Raw genomic sequence first — 20822 nt, forward strand, 5'->3', positions numbered from 1 at the left:
GGTCCTATCCTTGCCAGTGATGCCTACATGCCATGAAAGAATAAAAAAACATTCAACTGAAACTTTGAAGATGAACCTACTTACTGTACTTTAATGCATCTTCATCTACTAATCAAGGCATGATTTTTTTTTTCTAAAGTATGTTCTTGTAAGTATCTGAAAATAATAGACTTGGCATCTTGTCTAAATCTAACAGGGACAGGATAGGTGATATGTTTGAGGCCTGAGTGTTAAGGTTCAGTGTTTTCCCCAAAATTTTTGATGTGTTCATGGCTGGACTGCAGCTTCCACAAGTACACCAAGTTTCTTATTTCTTCTAAAATCTGCGACTTTATTCTTTGCCTGGTCTAGTTGGGTTAGCCCACGTCTAATGATTAATTGAAATGTGGTGATTCGGTCCACTGGGAGATACATGAGATGCACAAGATACTCTCCCAGTCATTTAATATAGCAGAAAAATAGCATGCCACTAGACCACTTTGTGCAGGCAAACAACAGCTTTCCATATTTACAGATAAAATAATACATAGAAGGAGGCACTTTTATATTTTGGTATGACTGTAAATGGTTTCAGCTTGGTTTGTCTATTTTTGTATCAGCCAACAGCACAAAAGAAAACATTATCTGGTTCATTATTGCATAGCTGTTGGTGGGAGTTTGCTGTGTGAAAATTGGCTGCAATGTTTCCTACAATACAACAGTGACTATACTCCAATAGTACTTCATTCACTATAAAGGGATTTTAGATGTCCAGTGGTCATGAATGGCACTATATGAATACAAGTCTTCCTTCTTTCATGTATTTCTTTGTATTCTTTTGCCTCTGTGATGGGTACACATGACTGACCAGCTCCATCCAAGTGATCAGTGAGAAATGGCTCATTTTTTTATGCTGGTGCCATTCTATGTAATCAGCAATTAATTATGTCCAAGCTAGTTTTTTCATCAGGGCAGCCTTTCTTTAAAAAGTATATGAGATTATACTCTGAGGTAATCAATGAATTCATCATCCCTGATGGCTGAACTATAAAGGAGTATCCTTGAGAGGAAGATAATTGATATTTCAACATCAACACTTGTGACGTGAAAGACTTCTCTTTGGCATAAATCACTGATCTTGCTGTTCAACTTCACTTCAGTTTTGAATTAACATCTGGAGACAAAATTTCCAAATATGCACTCCAGCACAAAGCTTTCCCACCGGGAGAACATCAAGAGATTCCTGTTGCATGTCCCACAATTTTATATCCACTCATGTAAAAGAAAGAAAAAGAAAGATTTATATTTATATAGCAACATTCATAACCACTGGATGTCTCAAAGTGCTTTACAGCCAATGTAATACTTCGGAAGTGTAGTCACTGTTCTAATGCAGGAAACATAGCAACCAATTTGCGCATAACAACTCTCACAAACAGCAAAGTGATAATGACCAGATAATCTGTTTTGTGATGTTGATTGAGGGATAAATATTGGCCAGGACACTGGGGATAACTCCCCTGCTCTTCTTCGACATAGCGCTGCAGAGGGAAGATGGGGCCTTGGTTTAATGATGGAGAGTGTAGGCAGTCAGGCTGTACCATCCAAGGGTCTTGCTGTTTGATTAATTTTGTCAGCTGTATATTCCAGAAAGGGGTATTTATCCAGTTCTGGATGGATTCCATTTTCAGCAATTTAGTATTGGACTCTTAGTTTGTTGCTTTCTCTAACTGATGTCCAAAGGGACCTGGGTGTCCTTGTTCATGAGTCACTAAAAGTTAGTATGCAGGTGCAACAATTAGGAAGGCAAATAGTATGTTGGCCTTCAGAGATTGAGTTGGTTAGGATTATATTCGCTGGAGTTCAGAAGAGTGAGGGGAGATCTCATAGAAACCTATAAAATTCTAACAGAACTTGACAGGGTAGATGCAGGAAGGATGTTCCTGATGGTGGGGGAGTCCAGAACCAGGGGTCATAGTCTAAGGATATGGGGTAAACCATTCAGGACTGAGATGAGGAGATATTTCTTCACCCAGAGAGTGGTGAGCCTGTGGAATTTGTTACCGCAGAAAGCAGTTGAGGCCAAAACATTGTATGTTTTCAAAAAGGAGTTAGACATAGCTCTTGGGTCTAATGGGATCAGAGGGTATGGGGCGAAAGCAGGAACAGACTACTGAGTTGGATGATCAGCCATGATCATAATGAATGGCGGAGCAGGCTCGAAGAGACGAATGGCCTACTCCTGCTCTTATTTTCTATGTTTCTATGAGAAGGAATTTCTTTATTCAGAGGAAGGTGAATCTGTGGAATTCTCTACCTCAGAGGGCTGTGGAAGCTCAATCATTAACCATGTTCAAGACAGAAATTGATAGATTTCTGAATAGTAATGACATCATGGGATATAGGGATAGTGAGGAAAAATGGCATAGAAGGAGATGATCAACCATGATCTGTTTGAATGGCAGAGTAGGCTCAAAGGGCAAAATGGCCTACTCCTGCTCATATTTCCTATGATCCTATGAACTGCTTCCATGCACAATCTTATTTGTACATAAAAATGGCTTAGTGCTAGTCAATGTGCATGGACCTGGCAGTTTGATACTTACAGCCTGTAAACAGGAGTATATGTGATCTCTGATGGCTAATGCCACAATAAAAGTCCAATTTATAATTCTAGGTGCATCATCTCAGAAATGACAGGCACTATCAAATATTCTCTCTAAGCTGCAGAGGTGTGTGGCCATGCACAGTTGGGCTTGTACTGCTTAGCACAATAAACAGGCTGTGGCCAGCCAACGCTCCCTTTAAGATCTGTGCATGTGCAGCTGCGTGGCCATTTTGACGATGCCACACAGTGGTATCTGGGCATGTAAAGAGGGCATGTACAACAAAGAATTAGAGGGAATGTTGATTATGACACTCATCCAAACACGTCAGTGCAGTATCAAGGGAATACTGCACTGTTTTACAGCAGGGGATACCTCCCAATGTTCTGACCAGCATTTATTCCTCAACCAACACCACGAAAAAGGATTATCTGGCCATCGATCTCACTGCTATTTATGGGATCTTGTTGTGCACAGTTGTCTGCCACATTTGCTTGCATTGTAACAGTGAGTTAGATGATACGCTACTTTATAAGGACAGGAATGTTATATAGTGCAATGCAAAATGGATTTTCCTGCTGTTGAGTTGGAACAATGACCCGTTAAAGTCATACAATCGAATTAAGTGAATGCAATCTGTAGTCATTCAGAGTTGAATTGTTGTTTGGTGAAGGAACTTTGCAGATTGGTAAGTGCTTGGTCATTTCAGATTACAGGACAATGGTTGACTTTCCTTTTTAACCAAGAAGAGTTTTTCCTGTTCCTGGAATAAAGGGCTGAATTTTACAGACCACCCCCCCCCCCTTCCCACCCCGCCGACATCAGGGTTCATGGCGCAGGGGGGAGGCGCACCGGAAAATGCCTCCGGGAGCGGACCACCACACACCCTGATGCCGGGATGCCCAATATTGCCGGTGGCGACGAGGCCTCATGGTGCGCCCCCCCCCCCCCACCCCACATTCAGCAATGGGACCGCCATTTTGCATAGCTAAATAAATGTAAATTAGTGTATTAATTAGACTTATGTTCCTGCTGTCTGTCCTGGTGCGATCGTCCTGCCGCTGGCCGGCACTCTTGCGCCTTCGGATCCCCATCCGGGCAAATGAAGTGGAACACTGGTGGAGCGGGGGGGAGGAGGTAAGTTTCTCAGTGTGGGGGTGGGGAGGTGGGGGTGGTATGGGGTCAAAGTGACATCATTGGTGTTGGGAATGGTGAGAAGGGATTTCGTCTAAAGTTTATGCGCTTTGGGGGAGGAAGACCAGGTGGACAAGGTAAGTGTTTTTGGGGGGGAGAGGGCAAGTAATTCATTTTATGATTATTGGTGGGGGGGGGGAAGAGAGGGGCAAAATAAGTGTATTTTTATACTCACTGTTTCTTTAAATATTTAAATGTAACAGTAGAGCTCAAAGCCCTTTAAAAATGGCATCAGCACCTGCGCACAGGTACAGATAACCCGCCCCCTCCACGTGATTGGGGTGGGGTGGGGTGGGGGTGAAACAAGTCGCCCCGGCTATTTAAATGAACGGCTGTGCTTAGGATCGTGGCAGCTCCATGATGTGTGGCCCTTGTTTTTGCCTGCCGCCGAAATTGGCGGCGGGAATATAAATTTCAGCCCAAACTGTGGCTTCTGGTACCCTAACCTGGAATATGGTGATGTGAACTAGATTCGACTTTTATATAAAATACACATATATTATAAGTAAATATCCCATGGTATGACTGAAGAGGAGGCACTGTTTCGTAAGGACAAGAACATCAAACACTGTATCACTCTTCTGCTTACATTCAGGTTTATGATTCTAAATCCATCAGATCTAATTGCTGTTCAGCAAACCTGATGCCAAATATAAGTCAGTAGACATTCTGGCTTAAATATTTAATGTTCCTGGAGGATACTTTTAATTTCATTATGCGTTTGTTACAGAATGTGACAGAGAAATATGACAGACAGGAAGTGTGTAGCAGATGTGCCATTATAAACTGGATTGGATGTTGAAAACAAAAAAAAAAATTCCAAGTTCTTACGGGTCGTCTCAGCAAGCTCTTGCGAACACAGCCTCCAGTGATAAATGACCTGAGATGATTCCTCAAGGAGTACCGATTAATTCCCAGCAACTGTATTAAGACAGGTGAGTGTAATTGCTGAAAATGCCCAGAGAGCAATAATTTGTTTTCAAATGAAATTCTTTGTCCATCTTCATACCTGTTTTGACAGAATAAGAACTTCTCACACAGACGTGTATTTGTTCTTTTACTGTTAAGATTCTGTGAGGTTGCTTATTAAGGGAAGAGATTAATATGATGTCACTGTTAATATTGTAGCCCTGGCTAGAATACTGTCCTGAAAAATCATGACAGCTGCATTCTTCCGTATACTTGATTATTCCCATAGATGGAATGGATTGGCAAGAATGCTAAGTCAGTTCAAAGAGGTTTTGAGAAGGGGAAAGCATTCTGATGCTGCCTTTTATCCAGTTCCCTGGAGATCGTTAATAAGGTTGATAACTATTTTCCACTAATGAGCCAAGGTTCCACTGTCTATGTCGGAAACAAAGCACAATTGCACAGATGTTACCACCTTCTGTGAGGCCGATCACTGGTTTATTCTCTAAAATCGAATATTTGCTTTTTCAAATTTTCACATGAATCACTGGAAATATAATTTTTAGCTCACTGCAGTTTGAATGTGGACACCCTCATGCATTTACTTCTGCATGCAACAGAGGGAGCCTAGTCTTGGAGGTAATGTTATCAATCATTTGGCAAACACATTGCTGAGATGTAGAGAGTCAACAAGTTAAAATAAAACATGGAATGTTTGAAGGAATAAATATTGAATCAGTGATCTTGTTAAAGAAGTGGTTTCTGTTCATTTTTAGTTGAATACAGTTCTACACACAATGGATACTTTGAACTTTAATTCAAAAGTACCCCTGAATTAGAATGTAGTCAGTAGAAAGGTGGTGATTATGATGGGAAATTTCCAGCAATGTAATGTCATGGATGCATACACAGAACATAAACCCTCTGTCTCTGCTCATCAGTCAGAAGTGGAGGCAAGGAAGGTTAGATACTTTTCTGAGTTTGGTTTTATCTGTTCGGTGTGTGAGATGTAATTCATAGTGTTGGGTTTTCAGTGTGCTGCCATGACTCCTTCATCCTGCAATAGTCCAAGCTGTCTCAAACCTTCCCTCCAACTCCCAAGGTGCGTGAATGGATCCTAAGGGACAAGTGATATCCCTTGAAGAGATGGCTACTCACCCATCTGCCAGCGCCCCAGACAGAGGCACAGAGGCAGTACAACCAATGCCACCTATGAAGTAGGACAACCATTGAGCAGGCCATTGGGCTCCTGAAGATATGATTCCGGTGCCTGGACCAGTTGGGTGGTGCTCTCCAATACCCTCCTGCAAGGGTCTCAATCATTGTGGTGATCTGCTGTGCTCTCCATAATCTGGTTCTTTAGAGAGTTATGGAACTTGAAGACAATGAGCTCTGGAAGGACACAGCTCATCGGGTGAGGAGCAGGAGCAGAAAGTGAGAGGATGAGGAAGAGGAGGCGGAGGGAGATGCCGCTGAGCAAGAGAGGTGCCCCTGCTGCATGCCAAGGTGATCTCCTCTTGCCAACCTTTGAGAAGAGCATCTCTCTCCTCTCCCTCCTCTTCCTCATAGCCTCCAGCATTAGATCTAGGTCAACATTGATGAAGCGAGGGGCTGCCTGTCTCTGGGTGCCAGGCCTTTGGCTTCCCTGTGACAGCTCACTTCCCTCTGGTACAGTGGAAGGCTTTGGCACAAACCACAGATCTCTCCCTCAGGACAACCAGCAGCCTCAGTGATGGCTGCCATGGAAATCTAAATGAGTCCCAAACTTCATCTGACCCACCTCTGTTCCTGCCCCCACAGGCTCTGTGGACAGAAAACCTCTCTCCATGACAATTAAGGGCTTCCCCATGCAAAAATGTGAACTTGAATCAGTTACCCCAGGGAGGCGGGTTTCTGACCTGATAACAAACCCAGATACTGTTTCCCACTTCCGTGGCAAAAATTCAACCCATTAGACAGAATTTTGTGCTGCCCTTGAATATGGGCACAGAGGCGGGGGGTTGGGGGGTGGTGGGGCAAACGATGTTTCCCAGGCCCCCTGCCATTTTGTCCGGGATGAGGAAGGCTGAGAACGGCCTTCCTGTCCCAGGCCAGTTGAGGCCCTTAAGGAGCCAATTAATGGCCACTTAAGGGCCTCTTCCTGCCTCCACCTCAATTTTGTAAAAGGTAGAGGGGCCCCCCGCCACGGAGAGACACTGCCAGGTAAAGCCTGGTGGCCTTCTAGCCAGGTCGTGGGGGGGGTCCTCATTTGTGGCTCCCCCGGTGGCAAATGCCACCCCCCCCCCGGAAGACACCCCCACCGTCACCGCGCACCCCCCCAACACCTCGTCACCGGTGCCTGTCTTATTGGCCCCGGAGACCCCAACACTGCTCTCCCTTTCCAGGGTTTCCGAATATCTTTGTACTGCAGGGCCACCTGCAGTATCGACAGTTGCCACTGCTCCCAGTAGCACTGTTGGTACTGCAGAGCTATCAGCCTTCCGATTGGCCGGCAGCTCTGGAGACCCTTAAAGGGACGGTGTCCCCAACAGCGGTCAGTTAATTGGCTGCCTGCCATTAAATGGCTTTGAGGATCTGACTGAGGGCCGAGGCTGAGTCTCCCCCCACCCCGCCTACTGGCCTGCTGCCAGGACACCCGTCACCTGAATAAAATGCAGCCCATCGTCTTTGCCTCTTATTTGCATGTAAAGTACCATTCCAAGGTTCCTTAATTGCATAAACATTTAAGAAACCAATTTTTTTCCAATAGGCAGCAATACATATTTGCTTGTATAATTGCAAAACTCTATGCATAATATTTGTGAAGATTTTTTTTCAGTCTTTAAAACTTGACTGTTGCTGGTGTATATATGGCATCAGTGTCCTCTGAAAATTGCCTAATTTACATACCAATCATTCAATCGTACCTACATTAGCATATTTCCCATCATCCTAGGGTTGCTGTCCAAATCCATAGATGATTCTTGCATATTTCAATCATATTCAATGGACATAATGGCATCAGTTTGATTTAGGGATTCAAAACCTCTTTTCATTTCTGCGGAAGTAAATTATATATAAACACATGCAAGGTGATAGAATGTATCTTTATAGATCGATCATGTCTTATGTGGTCCTTCCTACATTTTAGAACCAGTGCATTTCTGCCACTGTCTCCATCAGGTTTTATTGGTGTCTAACCAGACCTTTACCTGCTGTAGTCAGGTTCCCAATAACGTTGAATTTCTTCAATAAATGTTCCCACCGATGTCAATATGTTGTACTTGCTTTTGGGAATGGCTGTTGTTCTGTAACTATGTAAAAGCATATTGCCTGAAAATATTAAAGGATTAACGTTAAGCCAGGCTTACAGTGGAATGGGACTTTGTTCATGAGATTGGTCTAAAAGGCAATTTTTGACCTTTAAGCCTTCTGTAATAAAATTTAACTCATCAAATGGTACTTCCAGCTGTAACACATTTTTCTCTCCTTGTCAGTTTCTAACACATAATTCTGCCAATTTCTTTGTTTTAATTGTGAACTCCATTTATATCAATGTTGCGCCATGGGACTCCACTTACTCACTGAAGATTACCAATCCATTTGTCTTTTGTTGAAGATATTTAATGGGCCCAATCAGTGCAGTCTGCAGGCTACCCCAGCAAGTTACTGAAAGTAAATATAGTTCCTTTCTAAACATGATCTACAGCAGTTGACTGTTGCGTGGGGGCTTGTCAATTGCATCAAATTGTAACAGGTATGTACCATAATAGCTCAGATCTGTGGCCATTCCCTTGTGCAAAGCTAGGTGACAGTAAAATTCACATCCAGGAATTGCTTTAGTGACATTTGAATGTGTGAGGGAAAACAGCTCCCTAGACAAGAAAAAAAGTAAGGCTGCCTGCTACACACTCCTGTCAGGATCAATTGTTAAATACCAATGGAACAAGATTGTGAGAATAGAACCAAACTACCACAAAATCAGGCTAAATGGATATATCTGTGTGCTTATGGCAAAGATCATTCAAAGAGAACAAACATTTACAAAATTATTAGCTAAGTCTGTTTTTCAGAACTCTGATGTTGTTGGATGGCCAAGCTTTCTCTCAGTCTTAAGTGTGTTTTATCCATAAGGAGATACCTGTCACTGAATTCCTTGCTGACAAATCACAGTGCCTATTAATATAACTTGAATGGCAGCTGCTACACATTGCTTGTGCACAAATCAATAAGACCCTCTGCAGTGACTCGTGATTTTGATTGAACATAGCGTCATATGTCAGTGGATGAAATTGCTCTTGTTAACTTTATATCCAAAGAAAAATATGGCTTATAGAATCGCTGAGTGAACCTGTCTCGATTCTGTTTAATCTGATTCAAATTACTCTAGCTTTTTGAACCTCATGCCAAACCACATCACAACTCGTATCTGCTGTATAATTAAATAGGGTACTAAAATAAACTTGTGGCCACCAATATTATTAATGACTGACTTAAATGGTTGGCCGCTCTTAGCTGTAGGTACTTTTCTTTTAATAATATTGCATATGTTTCTTGTTCTAAGAATATGAAAGGGGCAAAATAAAGAATATTTAAATGATATCATAACCTACTAAACATTGTAAACCCATTTCCCCCCACTATGCTTTGCACTGCAATTTAAAACTCAAGAGTACGTTGACATATTTTTATGAAGCTAGTGTACATGTTGATTACATGGTGCCTTTGGGAGGAGTACATTGATGCATTAAGGGCTCTTGGCATGGTTGTGCTGAGAGAAATGTCAGTTTAAAGGTTTTTTTATGCAGACTTGGTAATAATGGCATTTTCATCAGTGTTGCTGCATCGTAAAAACATCATTCTGTTTATTTGATAAATCTGGCATCCAGTTTGGTTTTATTATCTGCCCAAAGTACCAACCTGCTCCTTTTAAGGAGAATGAACACCTCAGATGGAATTCAAAGAAAATTCATCAGCAGCCAAAAAAGTTGTAATGGGTATGAGGAAAAGAAGGAAAAGCTTTGGCATGAATGCAATATGTAAATGAATGACTTTGAAGAAAGAATATTTTAAAAAATCACGGACTGTTTGTTATAAAAACAAGAAATGTTGGAACCACTCAGCAGGTCTGGCAGCATCTGTGGAAAGAGAAGCAGAGTTAACGTTTCGGGTCAGTGACCCTTCTTCGGAACTAGCAAATATTAGAAATGTCAAAGGTTATAAGCAAGTGAGCCGGGGGTGGGGCAAGAGATAACAAAGGAGAAGGTGTAGAGTGGACAAGGCCACATAGCTGACCAAGAGGTCATGGAGCAAAAGCAAACAATATGTTAATGGTGTGTTGAAAGACAAAGCATTAGTACAGATAGCATGTTAACGAACTGAAGATTGAGCAGCAGCAAGTACAAACATGAAAAAAAGAGTGGGTAAGCAAACTGAACAAACTACAATGAATTGAAATAAACAAAAGAAAAAAAATTGTAAAAAATGTAAAAAAGAAAAACGAAAAAATAACTAAAAATAAAAGTAAAATGGGGGGCCTGTCATGCTCTGAAATTATTAAACTCAATGTTCAGTCCGGCAGGCTGTAGTGTGCCTAATCGGAAAATGAGATGCTGTTCCTTGAACTTGCATTGATGTTCAGTAGAACACTGCAGCAAGCCCAGGATAGAGATGTGAGCATGAGAGCAGGGGGGAGTGTTGAAATGGCAAGCAACCGGAAGCTCAGGGTCCTGCTTTCGGACTGAGTGGAGGTGTTCCGCAAAGCGTTCACCCAGTCTGCGTTTGGTCTCCCCAATGTAGAGGAGACCACATTGTGAGTAGTGAATACAGTATACTACATTGAAAGAAGTACAAGTAAATTGCTGCTTCACCTGAAAGGAGTGTTTGGGGCCTGGGATAGTGAGGAGAGAGGAGGTAAATGGGCAGGTATTGCACCTCCTGCGATTGCAGGGGAAGGTGCCATGGGACGGGGATGAAGTGGTGGGGGTAATGGAGGAGTGGACCAGGGTATCGTGGAGGGAATGATCCCTTCGGAATGCTGACAGGGGAAGGGACTGTTTGTAATGTTGGTTATGGATCACCAATTAACACAAATAGTGTTGAGAGGTTTCAGGAGAACACTTGTATTGAAGGAGGCTGACAATTTTGGTTTTGCATTACTGTTTAATATGTCTGATAAAATATTGCTAAAGTAACAATTAATGATTCAGTTTAGAAATAGTCATTTGGTAGTACAGAACTTGAGTATTGTTGAAAATAAAGACATGTTGAATCTTTTCGTCTTGCACTCATCAGGACAATCTGAAAGAATACCAATGTAAGGGAAAACAACAACTTTATCCTGTGTGAGAAGAGAGTGCTGATTGGTTGGCAAGTGAACTCTGATTGGTAGAGGCATTGCTATGGAGAATGCACCAGTTTACAGTGACTGACAGTTAACTGCCAAGCTTTGTTTGAAATTTAAACCAGGCAGCTTGACTCTGGTCAAGGCATTGCCCTGAGGAATGAACCAGCTGTCACTTATTTTGTTTAGCTGAAACAGGCGCAATGTTTGTACATGTTCTTTCTGTCTGCAAAGAACAGGGCCCTGTAGCTTCCAGTAGGTGCAAATGCGCCACACTGCACCACAATGAGTGATGTGATGATATGAATTTCAATGCCAGTGTGATGCTACATATATAGGCCGTACGTCACAAAGACTGGGGGATCGTATCAGACAACATGTCCCTTCCGCTGTTCACAATGGGCAAGGTACAGGGTGTACTCAACCAGCCCGTTCTTGCAAAACTCAAAACACAGTGTCCAACATTAGATGTGATTCCGCGATTGGACAACATTTGCTAAATAATCCACAGTCTGGTAAGAACTACGCTGACAACCAATTTAAGATTGTCAGTAGGGCTCGCTGTGTGACACATTTGCACATACTGGAAGCTACATATATTAATACACAGGGCCCTGTTCTTTGCAGACAGAAAGAACATGTACAAACATTGTGCCTGTTTCAGCTAAACAAAACAAGTGACAGCCATTCGCTGGTTCATTCCTCCGGGCAATGCCTTGACCAATCAGAGTCAAGCTGCCTGGTTTAAATTTCAAACAAAGCTTGGCAGTTAACTGTCAGTCAGCATAAACTGGTGCATTCTCCATAGCAACGTCTCTACCAATCAGCATTCACTTGCCAACCAATCAGTACTCTCTTCTCATACAGTATAAAGTTGTTGTTTTCCCTTACATTGGTATTTTTTCAGATTGTCCTGATGAGTGCAAGACGAAAAGTTTCGAAACATGTCTCTATTTTCAGAAAATTCAGTTTAGATTTAATGGCATGAGTGAAACCACAATTTGAAAAATGAAAGCATGCCACCATTAACTGAGATAGTTTCTATTGCTAATATGTTTTTCTTATATCAATGAAAATATAATGTTTGATTATTCCCATCATTTCTCACCGACACTACAATCTAATAAAATCTACTTATTTTCTTATCTTAAAATGTAGTCAAATCCCTTCAAAGTTTAAAAGAATGGGTTTGTTTTTATATTTTATAATTCTGTCAACTTGTGTTTATAGAACAGGGAGTGTTTGGGTGATGGTTATTCTACTGTGACAAGAATATTGAATGTTTTCTTCACTGTCTCATAAAATCCTTTCCACAATATGATTTAGGCTAAATTATTGATAAACTGTTGGCATGCTAGGCCCCCACCTGCCAAGAATGAGGCACATTAATTTTGTCATGAACATTGATTTCAAACTGTTACTGGAGTGAAGAAGACTTGTTAAACAGATCAGTCGTGGCTGGAAAATACATTTGCATATTAACAGACAGTGTTTGGAAGGACAAAGCAGCCATTCCCTGACACATTCAACCCACAATGGAATTTTGATCACCAGACGTTGAAGGCGGGGGAGCTCGCATTCCAGGTTGACTGCTAAGATGGCCGAATACACAAACAGACATGGTTAAACCAGCTAGTCGCATGACTAACCTGCTGGGCTACTTGAGTTTTTTGAATTTGTTGTACGAACAGTTTGGGCAGAAATTCTGTTTGCTCCTGGACTGAAAAGATCTCTCTCCTGTCTGCTCCCATCTCTTTCTCACAAGCCTCTGAATCCACTGAAGACACATGAACCCCAAGAGAGAAAAGTCTCCTACAGCGAACAAGGTTTAAGAAGAATACCGGGCCCCAACGAAAAGCAAGATCTACCTACAATCAAGGACTCTACAGTGAGCTCAAAAGCCCGTAACAACAAATCTTCAGATATTGCCTTGAACCTTTCCACTTTATTTTCTTCTGCTCTTTTCTGTCTCTAATTGCATGTGTGTATCGCTTATGCATGCTAACATGGGGTGCGGCGTGTATCTGTAGATGATAACCGAATTAGAGTTTAAGTTTAATAAATTTCAACTTTTCTTCTTTAAACCCAAGACAACCTGTTTGTGCTGGTTTCTTTGCCTTATAATTGGAAAGCGGTGAACAAGGATTCACCAAGGGGGAGCTAAAAACACGGTGTTTAAAATCAAACCCTGTTACAGTAAGACCAGGTGAAGGCTGAAAGGGAACCCTAGACCTCTTTCTCACCTGGGTCGTAACACTGTTCGTAAATTTGCGTTAATGCGTCCTAAGCTTACTTGTCATAATTAGCCTTGGTAGATTATAATAAATTAGGGTTTTATCAAGAATGCCCCCTAAAATAGATGGTTTATTTATGAAAGCACAGCGGTTCATTACTCTGAGAATGATGGAGTCATAAGACTTATTCATGCATTGATTCTCACTTTATTTCCTGTCTCTACTATTGCTTCTTGCTGTAAGTACAATCTGCTTCAAGGTCATTGCAGGATATGCATCACATCTGCTTGTTTGTTTTTTAATTCAAACATGACGTATAAGTTAAGGTTTTGCAGGAACTATGCCAATTATTGGTCTTCCTGATAGGCGAAGGGGGTATTCTTCATCTCAGTTAAATTTAGGGTCAGACTATGCACTTGATCCTTGTCAGTGAGATGGCAAGCATGGGGTTAGGAGGGAAAGAGACTACAGTAGCATCACACTCAAAAGTCGTAGCATAAAATAGTTTACTTAAAAGGGTTTGTTGTCCAAGACACTTTTTTTAAAAATGCTTTCATTCGTGCCATCACCCAAGATTTAACTAATACCAAATATGGTCATACAGTCATAGAGTTTTACAGCACAGAAACAGGCCCTTCTGTCCAACGCGCCTGGGCCGACCATCAAGCAACCGTCCTAACTAATCCCATTTCCCCGCACTTGGCCCCTAGCCTTGTATGTTATGGCATTTCAAGTGTTCACCTAAATACTTCTTGATTGTCGTGAGTGTTCCTGCCTCTATCACCCCTTCAGGCAGTGTGTTCCAGATTCCAACCACGCTCTGGGTGAAAAAACCCCTCCTCAACTCCCCTCTAAACCTCCTGCCCCTTACCTTAAATCTATGCCCCCTAGTTATTGACCTCTCCGCTAAGGGAAAACGTTTCTTCCTATCTATCCTATCAATGCCCCTCATAATTTTGTGTACCTCAATCAGGTCCCCCCTCAGCCTTCTCCGCGCCAAGGAAAACAACCCCAGCCTATCTAGTCTGTCTTCATAACTGAAATGCTCCAGCCCAGGCAACATCCTGATGAATCTCCTCTGCACCCTTTCCATTGCAATCACATCCTTCCAACCAGAACTGTACACAGTACTCCAACTGTGGCCTAACCAGCGTTTTATACAGCTCCATCATAACCTCCTTATATTCTTTGCCTCAGCTAATAAAGGCAAGTGTCCCATGTGCCTTCCTAACCACCTTATCTACCTGTGCTGCTGCCTTCAGTGATCTGTGGACAAGCACCCCAAGGTCCCTCTGACCCTCTATACTCCCAAGGTTCCTACCATCCATTGTATATTCCATTGCCTTGTTAGACCTCCCAAAGTGCATCACCTCACACTTCTCAGGATTAAACTCCATTTGCCACTGCTCCACCCATCTTACCAGCCCATCTATATCGCCCTGTAGTCTAAGGCTTTCCTCCTCACTATTTACGACACCACCAGTTTTCGTGTCATCTGCGAACTTACTGATCATACCTCCTATATTTATGTCTAACTCATTAATGTACACTGCAGACAGTAAGGGTCCCAGCACCGATTCCTGTGGTACATCACTGGTCACAGGCTTCCACTCGCAGAAACAACCCTCTACCATCACCCTCTGCCTCCTTCCACTAAGCCAATTTTGAATCCAATTTGCCAAATTACCCTGGATCCCATGGGTTTTTACTTTCTCAACCAATCTCCCATGCGGGACCTTATCAACAGCCTTACTGAAGTCCATGTAGACTACATCAACTGCTTTACCCTCATCTACACCTCTATACACCTCCTCAAAAAATTCAATCAAATTTGTCAGACACAATCTCCCCCTGACAAAGCCATGCTGACTATCCCTGATTAATCCCTGCCTCTCCAAGTGGAGATTAATCCTGTCTCTCAGAATTTTTTTCAATAATTTCCCGACCACTGATGTTAGACTCACCAGCCTGTAATTACATGGTTTATCCCTAGTACCCTTCTTAAATAATGGTACCACATTCGCTGTCCTCCAATCCTCTGGTACCTCTCCTGTGGCCAGAGAGGATCTGAAAATTTGTGTCAGAGCCGCTGCTATCTCCTCACTTGCCTCACATAGCAGCCTGGGATACATCTCATCTGAGCCTGGGGATTTATCCACCTTCAAGCCCGCTAATACAGCCAATACTTCCTCCTTTTCAATTCTAATGATTAGGTCACATCAAGTCGAAGCATCTAAATTGAAGCTCCTGTTATCTGCACTACAGATTATGTTCAGTTTTGAAGTTAATTGTTACAATGTTCAAGCGCACACCTTGATTCCTTTTGCATTTAATGCCAGACATTATTTATAAGAAGATGGCATCATTGTACTACCAATAACACTGCACATTTCTGGTAACCAATCTTGTAAAAAGCAAAGTATTGTAACAGGATGATGATCTTTAAGGACAGTGAAAACATGTGCTCTCCATAAAAAGAGTCCAATACTTCTTAACCTCAAGTTGTTGCATTTTAAGAAATGTTTCATGGTCCCATACCTTTCTCAAATTCTACTATTTTTCACGGGACATTTACAGAAAGTTATTTTTGCTTTCTAATTAGACTATGACTGCGCAAAAAAATTGCATTTCCCAAGCTGAATTATTGGTATTCCTGTAATGATTTTAAGCTGGATAAAATGAACTAATAGCGTTGTAACACCATATAATAAACACAGTTCTCACTAGCTGACTTAATAGTTCCACATCTTACAATCCTTTGTTGCACATCATGCATTTTGTTGTGGTCCTATTGTTGCCACAATTAAGCTCTCCTCAAGTCAACGACGGCAGGTTTGCTTTCGGTGATAACTAACATTCTAACCTGTCAATGGGGCACCTAATATAGTTGATCAGTTCTCAGGAAATGCTGTGAATGATGATAGACCATCAAAATATCCAGTGACTGCTGTTGGTCATGAAAATCCTCATTATCCACGTCCCATTTAGCGACCTCAACTGTTGAGGCTGATAAGGACATGTAGATTTCTGATGGGCAGAAAACTGATCTGAGAATCACAGAGTTGTCCTTAGTTGCTTGCAGTTTTGGTGAATAATATTTCATGTACTTTGTTCCCACCCTAAGTTTGGACTGTCCTCCTCCTCCATCTCAAATTATATTCAAAAAGACCAGTGCCATTTTGTAGTGCACTGTGCAGTAAAGTTCCATGTAAAGATCATTTTTGGAGAAGAATGGGTTAAACAGTTTATGTATTTCTCACAAAACAGGTACTCATATTATTTACACAGGCAATGCATTTCTCACTGTTCACTATTTGACACTAGATACTCCCTTTCACCTGCAATATAAATGTATCATTGGATCAACAGCAGGACAAATTCTAATCGATCTTAACAAGTAGCTGATTGAAGAATAAGAGCACTGAAGTTCAGTCCATCAAAAGCTTTGCAATCAGAGTCCTGGAATTCCCAATTATAGTCTTTTTTAAAAAACTTGTAAGTTAGATTCCATTGCAGCCCTAAATGCAACTGCGTGTTGCACAGATACAAATTGGAACACCGTCGATCTAAAGCTCCCAAAACTCGGATGCTGTATCTCATTGAATCTTCTGGGTTTTCGTATTTAAATTGAGGTGGTCATTTCACAATTAATTCTAATTGACAGTTGTAGTCTTTTGCCAACTGTGCTGACCACATAACAACAACAAAGACTTATATTTCTGGAGCGACTTTAAGGTAATAAAACTTCCTAAAATTATATTCATTTTGACTGGCGAGCAGAGAGACAAAATCAAAATTTGATCGATGATAACAGACAAGTGGGAGATGAGTCAATGATATTTAGTTGGAACATTTAGTCTTATTAATATTCCATAAAAGTGTGATATTTTTCCTAGCATCCATCTGGCAGCCTTTATTGTACCTACATCATGCAATGCGGCAGGATTGAGTTAACACAATTCAGCAATATTGTGATGTTACACTAATTAAAGGCTAAGACTCATTCTTTCACAGACTTACTAAATTACTGATTGTTTCTCTTGCACTCTCTATTAGTGCCAGTAACTTAATACAGTTGAAATTATATTTGAAACTGTTGAGAGCTAATTTTAGTTTATTTTTCAGCTTGACGCATATTCAACCCAAGTAATTATTTCTAACAGTAAGTCCAAAGTAAACACTTTGAGGAAGTTTAACATTTATCAATATTCAGGTGCTGCAATTCTTGCCGACAGTTGCAGCACTGTGAAATATCATTTAAATTTAGTAATGTTGTTAATTTTCAACATGATGTCAGAATGTTTCCAGCTGACATTTAAAAGCTGGAGCAAGAGGCAAGATACAAGAGCAGCCTAGATGGAATCTGCTGGTAATCTCTTCTCGAAGAAATCAGAGAAAAAGAAAAATGCCAACTTTTTCATTCATTCTTGAACTCCTCTGTTTTTCAGACAGGAGGATGTCCATAGATTCAATCTGTCTTGAAGCTGTCTGAGCCCCCAGATTCTCAGTTATAAAAAATGATGGCCTGGATTTTGCAGTGGTAATGAGGATAAAGCTGTTAGTGTTCAGCATCATTGTTAAGCTGAACCTGACAGCAGCTTCGGGAGTCCATACATGTGCAGAATGGTGCGTATGTCCAGAAGCTTCTATCAGTACTTCTATGCTCCTCCAGAGGGTGCACTGTTGAGGTCCCCCAGACTAAATCCCTAAGCAATCAATGAATTGATTGGAACTTCCACTTTTACTCTGTTAATTTCACTGTAAAAACCCCTGAAAAAGTTACAACTTGTTGAATGAGATATAACTGGGTTTCTAATGACATATTAAGTTCTCAATTACTGCTAAACATCCTCACTAGTCCCGAGAAGCTGGTTTTATATTTGTGGAATATCAAATTTCTCCATTATGATAAAATAGTTTCCACATTTTTAAAACAAGTTTGTTTATTGATATTTTAGCTTCTATCTTTATCCAATCATAATTATTTTTCTATATGAAAACTTAAATTAAAAATGAAGGATAACCTTGCTTTTAACTTCCTGGTTTTCTGACAATGAGAATACGTCAATGTGATTGGCTGCTTTTGTGTTTGCTGACATCACTGCTGCTGGATGCCTGAAGAGTCTCTTGACTTTTTATTTATTTATTTAGAGATACAGCACTGAAACAGGCCCTTCGGCCCACCGAGTCTGTGCCGACCAAGAACCACCCATTTATACTAACCCTACAGTAATCCCATATTCCCTACCACCTACCTACACTAAGGGCAATTTACAATGTCCAATTTATCTATCACCTGCAAGTCTTTGGATGTGGGAGGAAACCGGAGCACTCAGCAAAAACCCACACGGTCACAGGGAGAACTTGCAAACTCCGCACAGGCAGTACCCAAAATCGAGCCCGGGTCCCTGGAGCTGTGAGGCTGCGGTGCTAACCACTGCGCCACTGTGCCACCCAGACTTAATACCAGATTCAAACTGCTGTCAGGAAAGGGGAAATCCACACCACAGAAATTGCTAGATCTTTGTGGGCAGTTTACTTTGAGGTCAACGGCGAACACTATTGCTTCATTGCTGACCGGAAAATCCAGCCCATTAAAAATTGAAGAGCTAGGATATTAGTTGAAACATATTTTCCTGAAAGGTCATTTGCAACATCATGTGCTTATCTTCTCTAATATTGAGAATCCTCCAAAGCCACTTTGTCTCCCCTGTAAAGATCACTGAAGTGTAAAATGTGCTCAGTTTTAAAAGGTATTGATTTCTGCACCCCCAGTGCGATATCATTACTCACAGTTTGGACAGCACTGAAAGGAAACAAATTGCTTTTGATTACATTAAGTAAACTTAATTTTAATATCTCCAATACATAATGGTCTGGAATTTCCACAGACATTGGTAAGGGTGTGGAAGGGCTGTAGGATATTCAACGTGATGCTTCGGTCCTGTCCAAAATTGTGGGGGCATATTCATTAGAACAATTGGGTTGGGTATCCCATGTCACTGTGCCACTCAGAAGGGGAGTCCTAATTGCCTATTGGTATGAAGAAACAGGTAAAAAATAAAGTTTACTTTTAAGCAGGAAAACAAAAGAGATTCCAGCATTGACTGCTGGTTACATGATGACTCACATTCTGCCAGTCTAAATAAACTCCATTTGCCCTTACTCTCCATCCATTCCTTTAAAGCCACATTGTTTAATTTTTGCAGCATGTTTCCTACAAGGTAATCACGTTCTGTATAGCTTCTATCAATAAACTTTTTTGAAACATTCAATTAAGTTAGTCAAATGCAACTTTCCCTTAATCCTTCAGTCGATGTAACTAACTCTTGGAAAGGTATTCGGATCAAAACATGGAAGCATTTTAAAACCACAGTGCATTTTAATGCCAGTTTGATGATTTCGGAGGTTATTGACAAAAATATCCTCGAATTGTCACTCTACAGCCTGTTGGGCCTAGTGATTGGTTGATTTTTGAACTATGTGATTACTTAATTGAATGTCAGATTGAAGTGTTGGACATTTGAATGTGACGAGTTCATTGCTTAAACTAAAAGATGTCATGAACACATTCTGAGAAGAACAGCCAAACACATTTCATTTAATTTATTTGCTCTTCAAGATGAGCCTTGATTTCAGTACTGAAGGTAAGTGTATTTATCAGATTTAGGAACATTGTGAGACAAAATTTGACTCCGAGCCACTCAAGGAGATATTAGGACAGGTGACTAAAAGCTTGGTCAAAGAGGTAGGGTTTAAGGATCATCTTAAGGGAGGAAAGAGGAGGCAAGGCAAAGAGATTTAGAAAGGAAATTCCAGAGCTTACAGCCTTGGCAACACAGCAAAGGAAATCATGGAAATTAGAAAAGAATACCACCTTTAATTCAAGGAGCATCTGGCTCACTCAAATGGATGTTCAAAATAAAAGTTAATAAAATAAATTAAGATAGCGATGTTGTGGGAGACAAAAACAAAAAGTATGTCCAATGCCCTCTGTTCTCATATAGCAACTGGCAAATCAGTAAGAAACAAAGTCAGCCAATGGGTCCCAGGTAAATATGGGTACAGTCACGTTTCTCATAGTAAAGGAGCGACACCATTACTATATTTCTTCAAAGAGCGTGTGCTCCACCCAAGTACAAGATTAATGGGCATCTATCAGCACGGATGGAAAGGAAAACTAATCAAGTATTATTGGCCCAGTTAATCTGAAGCTATTAGCAGCAGAGCAACTTGAGGGCATTTGGCTACGTGTCAAAACAAGTTCTTAAATCCTTATCAGTGGCAAAATATTTATTATTTTGTGTGCTGTTCTGGGTACCCTACTTTCCTAATGGAACATTGTAAAGGTTTAACAGAAGGGTGGGAGGGTTGATTTTGTGAGTTGGAGCTCTCGGTTATGAATAAAGACTATCGAATTTGTCCTTGATTTCACTGGAGAAAAGGATTTGGTCCAGCTTTTTAAAAGCTGTAGAAGCATGGATAATGTATATGGAAACATATTCCTTAGTTAGACTGAGAGCATGAGCACAGAACTGGAAAACTTGAGCATTTAAAGCCTAAAGCGATATTAAATGT

This window comes from Heterodontus francisci, chromosome 22, assembly GCF_036365525.1.
Source record: "Heterodontus francisci isolate sHetFra1 chromosome 22, sHetFra1.hap1, whole genome shotgun sequence".
NCBI classification, from domain to species: Eukaryota; Metazoa; Chordata; class Chondrichthyes; order Heterodontiformes; family Heterodontidae; genus Heterodontus; species Heterodontus francisci.